This window comes from Corvus brachyrhynchos, unplaced genomic scaffold, assembly GCF_000691975.1.
Source record: "Corvus brachyrhynchos isolate BGI_N302 unplaced genomic scaffold, ASM69197v1 scaffold43, whole genome shotgun sequence".
NCBI lineage: Eukaryota > Metazoa > Chordata > Aves > Passeriformes > Corvidae > Corvus > Corvus brachyrhynchos.
The window spans coordinates 3445638-3455005 of NW_008237353.1; the positions used below are offsets into that span (position 1 = coordinate 3445638).

General features: G+C 40.3%; 1 long non-coding RNA gene across 2 annotated transcripts in view; it reads left to right on the forward strand.

The window, feature by feature from the left end:
* The window catches only part of LOC108445831, a 111788-nt gene that overhangs the window by 14579 nt on the left and 87841 nt on the right, over positions 1-9368 (forward strand). For both annotated transcript variants that reach the window (XR_001860817.1, XR_001860816.1), the window contains exon 2: positions 5760-5825. This is a non-coding gene — a long non-coding RNA (uncharacterized LOC108445831). The remainder of the gene's footprint in view (positions 1-5759; positions 5826-9368) is intronic.

The window sequence follows — 9368 nt, forward strand, 5'->3', positions numbered from 1 at the left end:
TAGCTGTTTCAGAGATGTTTATTTCTCCAGCCGCATGGCCAGAGCTCTGCCGAGGAACTGTTCCAGTCACGGGACCAAGGGTCCTTCTGCCCGCGCAGGGAACACAAACCAACCAATGGGAACGAGGCTGAGCAGGGGCAGGGAAGCCCCGTGTCTGTGCCCTCAGGGCCCCTCTCCCAGGGCACATGGCGGGGGAGGGACCCCAACAGCTCATGATGGGACTTTCCATCATGACCTAAAAACTGTGATTGTCCATTCTGGGAGAAGACTGAGTGGCTTTGACCATGCAGAGAACTTTGATGTATCTGTTTAAACTTACCTTTCTGAGAGTGGAAACTGGGGTAAAGATGAGGGAGAAATGGCCCCTTGCTAGTAGTGAAAGAAAAATAAAGACTTTTGAGATATCAGGAAAAGTAGGCCATCTACTCCAGCAGATCCACCAGAGGGAGAAAATATGAAAGATGATGGTCTTCTCCAGCCCACCCAACCTGCTACTAGTGGGATTTGGACTCCTTCTCATGCCCTGCTGCTCACTCACAGAGGTGTATTTTAAGAATACCAAGAAATTAAGCCAAAGTTTAAACCGCTCATTGTTAATATTTTTTTTTCCTGAAGAAATGTCCATGTTTTCCTTTCAAATACGAGTATATATGCATGGGAAGAAGAGAGCAGGTTTGTCAGCTGTCGTCAGAAGACAGCAGCAGTCCTCCTCCTTCTTTGTGCTAACGCATCAACTCTAGATAGGAATGATGCAGGGTTAAAAAGCATCATAATCCCAAAGTTCTTACAGTGTACAGTTGATGTAACCAACACTTCTCTGTTGCATCTGTAGAAGATAAGGGTTTGCTCTCTAGACAGCCCAGTTCTGAGGAAAAACCCCCCACACTTCAAGCTCCTGCATTCAGCAAGGAGTCCTCAAGCACTGGACCCTCCAGTCTGACTGCCAGACTGAACATTACTGGCAAGGTAAGAGCTGGCCCCCAGCCCATGCATCTGGATCAGGGGTTCTCAACATCTGCTTTACATCTGTCCTCCGCTGCAAGAGAAATGGTTTCAGGATGCCCCTAAACAAGCAAGAGTGCTCATGGCCAGAAGTTTTCTCTTACATAGTGTTTAATTTGTGGGAAAATATACTTTTAAAAACTTAAACCTCCTGCATGTGTGTATGTTTTATTTTCAACTTCTTATCCAAACTGGAAAAAGAGCTTCTTTCACCCTGAATAATAGCTTGGGGTGTTCACTAGAAGTAGCGATGTAAGTCTCACTCTTACAGGTTGGAAATATGTGTTTGAAGCACCAAGTGTCTGGTTATTCTCAAGCAGATATTCCCCCCACCCCACTTTTTCTGTGCATCCTAGATAATAGTCCTCCAATTCGGAATATTTTTAAATGGTAGGAGAGTCTCTAGTTGTCACACATGAAAGCTTTTACAAGGTGTGGGTTCTGCTGTGGAAGAAGAACCCCATCTTTTTTTCGGTTTTTTTTTTTTCCTTTTTTTTCTTTTTAATCTCAACACGTGTTTTTGGGGATGGCTAAGCTGCTCTCCCACAGCTCCTGTTTTGATAGTTTGAAATCTATTTGTAATCTTCAAAGTGATAACATGTTTCCCGAGGGCCTTCATTAGCCGTAAGAACACAAAAAGTGGCTGGACATGAAGGTCAAGTGTATTCCCTCTGGAAGAGAAACATATTTTTAACAGTACCAGTGACTAGTTGAGACCTTCACTGGTACAGATGACTTTCCTGAATCTTGATATTGTCTGTCACAGGCTAAGCACCTAGCAGGAAGATATACTGTAGTCAATCTGATGTGAGCATAATAATGCAAAAACTCTCTGTTCTGTAACACCCAGAAGATGCAATCAGAGATCTCTGCACCCCCCAGCCTTGCCTTTGGGGAGGCGAGATCCATCTGCATGCATACCTGGCAGGAAAAGGCAGAGGTGCTCTGCTGATGTCCTGCACTGATGACCTGTGTACGTGGGGTGTACCTGAGGCTGTGGGGCAACGTTTGCACGGCCTCCTGTGCATCAGCTGGGCTCTGTGCTGGCATGCACACCAAGGAGCAGCACAGCAGCTGTGCTCTGCAGCTCTAGGTCATCAAACACCCACCTTAAAATCTACACAACGATGCAAGCACATGGTACGTGCTGCACAGGTAGATCGTGAACTATTATTTTTCCTCTCTGTGCTTTCTCCTCTGAATGCTACCCCAAAGAGCTTTTTATCTGGATCATAAGGAAATGGAAGTGGAAGATAAAACCAGAAGGATATTCCTGGGTTGGAAGGGTGGTAGCTTTGTCCTCTCATCACATTCATAAATGTGCCCAGGAAAGAGTTAAGCTATCCTGAAAATACTGCCAGGGAGAGGGACTCGTGGAATCTAAATGCTGTTTTAGAAGGCAGGGGGTAATTAGGGCAGTTGGTTTTTAATTATCACTGAAGGCAGTCCTCGCAAGGCCCCCCAGCCACAGCCAGGTTAATGGTCAGCACTGTATGCTGAGTCAGCAAAATGCTTGTGCTGGCTTTCACCAGGGGCTCCCGTCAGCTGAGGGCAGCTCTTTTTGCTGGATGTGCCCAACTTCACTCTGCAGCCAGGATGATTAAAAGAGAAAAGCATCTGCAGCTTTAATCAAGCTTGCAGGAACACACCTTCCCGATTTTGTGAGACGAGGTATTTGTTACCTCCTGTCCTCTGGCATGGTAGCAGTTTAATGAAAGGCTGCATATTTTTCTGTTAGCAGCTCAACCACTTAATTCGTAAGTTCCTTCAGAGCTCTCAGATGTATGCCATCTGGTCATGGTGACTTGTTGCTCTTTAATTTGTGAATTTGTTCCAGCACTTCCAGTTTTGACACCTCAATCTCTGACAGAGTCTCATCTTCATTACTTGAAAAGAATAGCTCAGAGGGTTGTCTCTCTCTTGCATGCATCTTCTTGTAGCTTCAATTTCATTAATACAATTTCAACTTACAGCAGAATTTATAGCTTTCCCAAACCAGCCATCTCCCCACTTCCTACATATACTGCAATATTTTATTGTGCTATATTTTTATTAAACAAAAGCACCTCTGAAAACTCCATGGAATCCATGCAGTCAGGTAACCATGAACTTTGCTGTCTTTTAAAAAGGCCTGAAAGTGAGTTCAAAGAAATATCTATCACATCCACCAAAGGAATGTTATTAGATCTCAGAAAACAGGGAATTGGACAGCCTTTTTAAACATATCTAGGATGCCTCTTCATGGCCCAATGTTATTGATTTATGTATCATAAATAGTATCTATTATTTATAGTCTATTTGCATTTCAGGTGTTCAGGGAAGTTGAGTCCCCATTGTAACAGGCACTCAACAAGCACACGGTTAGAGGCAGTTCCTCTTCTGAGGAATTTACAAATAGGGAAGACAAATGGCTAAGAACAGACAGCATGCAAAGAAGTTGTCAAAGATGGATGTCTTTGTATTTACATATTTAATGAATTTTCCTTTCATATACGGTGTCCTTCACCTTCCCTCCTCAGTGTTTCTCCAGGCACATGTCCCCACCTAGCCTAATCAGGATTTCCTAATATGTTTTATTTCCATCCTTTTTGGCAGTGTAGCAGGCCAGCCCATGCCAGCCATTTTTTCCTCTTCCTGGGAGACTGAGGTGGTTTTCCAGAGGTGTCTGTGCTTGTGGGGTTCAGGGCAGTAGGCCCACCTGACTTGCCACCTCCATTTTCACTCACAAAGCACAGGTGGCACGGCACCTGCATTGTCCTAGCAGCAGAGGTCACTGCTGGAAAAAATCCTTTGCTTTCAAACCACGGAGCAGCCCTGGCTTCTCCCCATCCCCCTCCATACTTTCAAAATGCAGGAAACTTTTCAGCAGTGCCATCTGCAAACTTCAGAAATGGGCTGTCTAGAAGAAGGGATTATGGATGGGCACGGAAAGGGCAGAAACTCAAAATTTCTCTTCACTGCTTTGTTACATCCAGGAGATGACACAAAGCACGCTCCCCTTCTGACAAAGTTGGAGGGTCTCTAGTGACATTTATGTCACTGGAAAGGCATATAATACGTACACAGTGGTTTAATTTTATCTTAATGAAACAATATACATATAAAACTATCCATTAAATATAAAACAGTGAAGTAATTTGCAAATTTTCCTACGGCATAATAAATTAAGCATGGAGAGCACTAAGGAATGCAATTTGCAGTCATTTATAATGCAGTGTTTTATGTTAATAATTCAAAATCACATGCTATTTGGAGACACTTCTAATTAATGTATTTATGAAATTGTGAACTGTGACTGTTTTGGTTCCATTTAGCTAAACATTTCAACAGAATGCGCTTGCTGTTGTTTTGTGTTTGCTTAATGGCACCAGCAAGCATCAAATGTACAACTGGGGAAAGTTGGGGGTGGTATCTGATGAGGTTTTTTTTTTATGGGTATGTGTTTTTGTCTGTGTACTGTATACATGCATGTGATTACACTCCTGATCTCACTGAGGAGAAGAAAGTTCTGCAGTAATTTGAGGAGGAAATAAGGAAAGTTTCATGGATGAATAATTAATTGCAAGGAAAGTTCAGTACCTTTCTAAAGAATTGCTAAAATATTCAGTACTTTGTACATAGCAGATCCTTATACACTGCTATTTCTCCTGACTGGTTAATTATGACTAATACAGATTGTAAATTTGTATTCATATTTTTATTTTGATGTCTTTCAATTTTTTTTCATCATACTAAGTATTTGTCAGGCTGCTTCTTTATTGGAACACTATGAGAAATGATTGCCCAGAAGGTTAGTCTCCTGAGAGGAGACTTGCAGGGAATTTGGAGTATTTTGAGATTTCAAGTACATTTTAAGAAAAAAACTCCATACATATCAGAATTTTTAGGGAATTATCACATGTCAAGGCCCTGATTCTGAAAGTGGCTTGAAATGAATGAGCTTCTAGGCATATGCAGAACCAGATGCTAATGGCACTCTGTTGTAGCTCTGCACAGGAAAGTGAAGGGAAAGCTCTTGAAATAATTTTCTATGAACAATCTGTTTCACACAAGAAAAAGAGGGAAAAAAAAAAAGCAAGAAAGAAACCTGAAACTCCTCAAACCCATAGTAAAGACATCCAAGCTATTGTATGGGGGTCCCTTCCACCTTCCAAAATGATCATGAAAATTCAGTGGGGTGCTGAATCAAAATCTTCATGTCTCCTGGTAATTTCAAAGCTCACTTGCAGAGCAGTACCTCCCTGCTGAATGTTTTATTTCACAACTGTGCTTTCTGTACGGTTTCTGCTCTTTTTCTTTCTTGGTTACTTGCCTTTTTTTCCCCCTAATGCTTGGGACAATATGTATATGGCTGGGAAAATATTTAGAAAGTTCTCATGGCCTTTAGCTGTGGTCTTGGAAATCGACCAATGTAATCATTAGACTGAGAATTAAAGCTGGATTTGACCACTTTGTGTGATTTATATTTTAAACAATGTAGGAACTGTTATGATTTAGGAGGCAATATGGGTGTCTAGGACCTAGCTCCCTTTTACTTGTCATCATCCAAGTTGCTTTATTGAGTCTTTTTATTTCCTTGGTATCAAATAACAAATACTGGCAACGCATTACATTAGCTGAATGATAGTCTTAAAAAAACTCCTTTTTCCTACAGTGAAAAATATTACTATATCCATTTCATGTTGTCCTTTTTGTCCATTATGTATACGTTCTGTAAAAGCTCATGTATTTATATATTTGTCTGCTTCTGTTTTTAGTCCCAGACTAAACTGGATTGTTGGGAACTGATGAACATAAAGGCTGGGTTTTGGGTCATATTTTAGGTGAGTCGCTGTATATCCTTTCTTGCTGGATTTTTAAGTAAAATTTGTCTTTCACTAAGTGAGATGGATTTGTAGGAGATTCCATAAATGAGGCTCAAATTTTTTAGTGAAAATTTTTATCCCAGCTATGTACTTGTTTATTAAAAAAAAAAAAAAAAATATATATATATATACACCTGTCACAGGGTCCTAAGATGTTAGATCATCAACACAGGATATAAGATGATGTAGTGTATCAGGAAATATACTGTGAGATAGGGGACTTTGCTAACTAACCAGTTATTACCTTTTTGCCAGCAACTGAGGTGGTCTGAATACATTACCCAGCTCCATTTCAAGCCACAAGCTCCCAGGTTTATGTCTGAATCCGAGTTTTATGGTTTGTGCTCATCTCTGAAATTAATTTACAGAAACAGAAGGAAATTGCCTTTGCTATTTGTTTTTTTTTCTTCCAATTTGAATGGAAAATTTTCACTTTATTTTGAGGCATGGTGACTGCTTACTGCTTCTGTTTCAGCCCTGTATTTGAACATTCAAAAGATTATGGAGGGCTTGTTTTAAAAATCCTTTCTCCAGTGGTGGGAAAATTACAAAACTTGGGAACATGTGCATTTTTCTTGTTTCTTTTAATTATTTTAGCATGGTTTATAAGACTAGATCCACAGCTGCCTGTGGTTAAATGATGTTCATTAAAGGTATTGTTAAACAGAGCAAGCCCAAAATACAGATTCTAACTGCTCTGCTCAAAGCAATATTGCCATTTTTGGCAATATTGCTTTGCCAACTTTGCCATATGGCAAGTTTGTCCTAAAGTTATGGTTTTCTTTTTTAACCTATAAAGGCATAAATCCAGAGTAACCATACCAAAATCCATTCATTAACAAAGTCTGGGTGTGACTAGACACCTCTATCTTTCACAATTTGTAAATATCATTATGCTTTCTCTCATGTCTTATTATCAGACGGTAGAAATCTTTGGAGTGCCTGAAGGCACTTCAGGTGCTTCAGCACATATCAAACAAGAGTTAAATTAACCAACATGTTCTGAAAAGAATAACAAGCACAAGCAAATTTGACTTGGATGTCTTGTGGAACACCACCATGTAGCATGTGAAGATTATCTTTCCAATGAACACTGGGGCCCTTAAATGTAATTATTAAATTCAGCAGATGAGCTGCCATCCCTTGGCATTCTAATTATCTTACAGGCTTTTTATTTGCTGATTTATGTAGAATTCATCAATCAGAGTTATTTCTGTAGAAACAGTGCTCTATTTCTGGGGAGCCCTGTTGCTTTACCTCCTCCATTTGACATGGTTTTTTGAAATAGAAGACTGTTTTTAAAAAGATCTTCAAAGATATTAAACTAATGGGTTTGAAGAGAAGCAAAGGAACACAGGAAAACAAAGACTGGCAAAGCTCCTTAAGAAGGAAGAAATACTGTATTTCTATTTCTTTTTAGCTATGTCTACTATTTCTTTAAGCTATGTCTACTAACTTGATGTCCTGGGGATAACTGTACCTATTTATCAAACGGTAAATGGATGCTAGCTAAGGTAAACACACCATTTATTTTTTAGATTTCAAACAAAAACCTTACCTGTAAAATCCCTGTCCCTCCTCTTCCCCCTTGGACTGTAAGAGGACATGCCTGTCCTTGTTTGCAGTTCTACCAGAGGTATGATTTGGATAGGTAAGATAGTTACAAGGAAGAATAAACATACTCTGGAGATGGAGTATACAAAAAAATGAGTGAGAAATACTGCAAATCTCCTTGGTGCAGCCAAGAAGAACTCTTTGGTGCAGCCTCCTGGGGAGGCTGAAGCTTTGGGGCTCTGAAATGGCTAGAGTCTGTAGAAAGAGCAGAAGCTCTGGGTCTCTTCAGTTGCAGAAGCTCAATAAAACCCTACACATGGGAAGAAATGTAGGACTTTTTGGTACATTGCAATCACAAAAGGATAAATTAACCAATCGATAAAAGGAAATTCGGCACCTGCTGCAGCGGCAGCATGGTTAGAGGTTAAGGATTTTGCCACAGAGGTTAATCCAGCTCCCACTGAGGTCCTTGGGAACTGAATTCAGCCTTTTCAAGTTAAAGCAAAGGAAGTTTTCCAAGCTGTTCAGATTATTTTTATTTCCATGAACAAAGCTACAGGGTAAGGTGTAAGCACACAGAAAAAAACCCCAGATACAGTCATTACCAGCAGTATATGGAATTGTCTAGCAGCAGTAAACAAGAAAAAAATCCACACATCCTCTGCCGAATGGGTAAGCATTTGTCTCAGCCATGTTTGTGTCCCCGTTGCATCTGCCTGCCACATACATTGTGTGAAGGCGCTTGACTAGACCAAATGTTTTGGGAAAATGAATTTCAAGTGTCACATTTCTAATATTCTTGGGCAGAGAAGTTGAGAAATCTGAGGAGGATTTTTATGGGCCAAATTTTATGAGATGTATCCCCATGAGCCACACCAAACATGCTGATAGCTGGCCTGCAGTTACTCCTACCAAAGAGCACAGGAGGAACTTAGAAAGACCCACATTATGGAGGCCACACCATATGAAGAGAAAATTTCAAGTTAAATAACATTTTCTATATACTATTTAACCACCACTGCACTTGAGAAAATAGTAGCTTTGAAACCATTAAGCAAACTGAAAAATGGGGGAAAATCACCAAATAGATAAATAGATGACCCGCTCCAGGGGATATCTCCAGCTCTTTCCCCCTAGCTTGGTTAAACAGAACTTGGAATACCTGTTTTTAAAAGCACCTGTCTCCCTCTCTCCCACGTGTTATTTCATGGTGTTTGAGTCTAAATTAGGTGGGATATGCCAGGAATTAACAGCAGTGCTTTCCAGCACTTCTGCAACCTGAATTCAAGGGGCAGGTGTTGGCACTTAGGCAATGTAGAGGGTTAACAGCCACTGGAGACCCAAGTGAGATAATGGAGTTATCTTGGGCAATCAGTCCTAAAGTTCTGGGACAAAATATTCTGGACAGAAAAGAAAAAACCCCAAGCCCCAAACAACCAACTTTCCCCTCTCTAGTGCATTTATGCTGCCAAGTCCACCTATGATGCAAGGGTGTTGTGAAATGTAGCTCACTTGGTAAACGTTGTTTTGATGTGTTGTTTAATGTACTGCATTCAATCTCTATTAAAGCAGAGGGATGTCTTCCGCAGAATTTATTTTCAGCAGCTTTGTGCTAACTTCATTTTCTTATTAGCTGAAATTGCTAGTGAGACAATTTCAGCCAAGATGCTAAATGCCTTCATGGAAAAGATGTGTTTGTCTGTGCTCAATGAATTGACTACTGTTGTGTCGGCTTGTAGAGAACAGATCTTTACTATGGGATTTGGGGATCTGGGATTAGGTCTTAGTGATAATTCATGTGGGAAAAATGTTATATTTAATTACAGAAAGGCAATTAGATGGGAAGATAGCAAGAAAATATTACAGGTACTAGAGTCACAGGAAAAAGCCAGGAATTTATAACACACACACACACAAAAAAATCTGATATTAGTATTTTTTATTCTT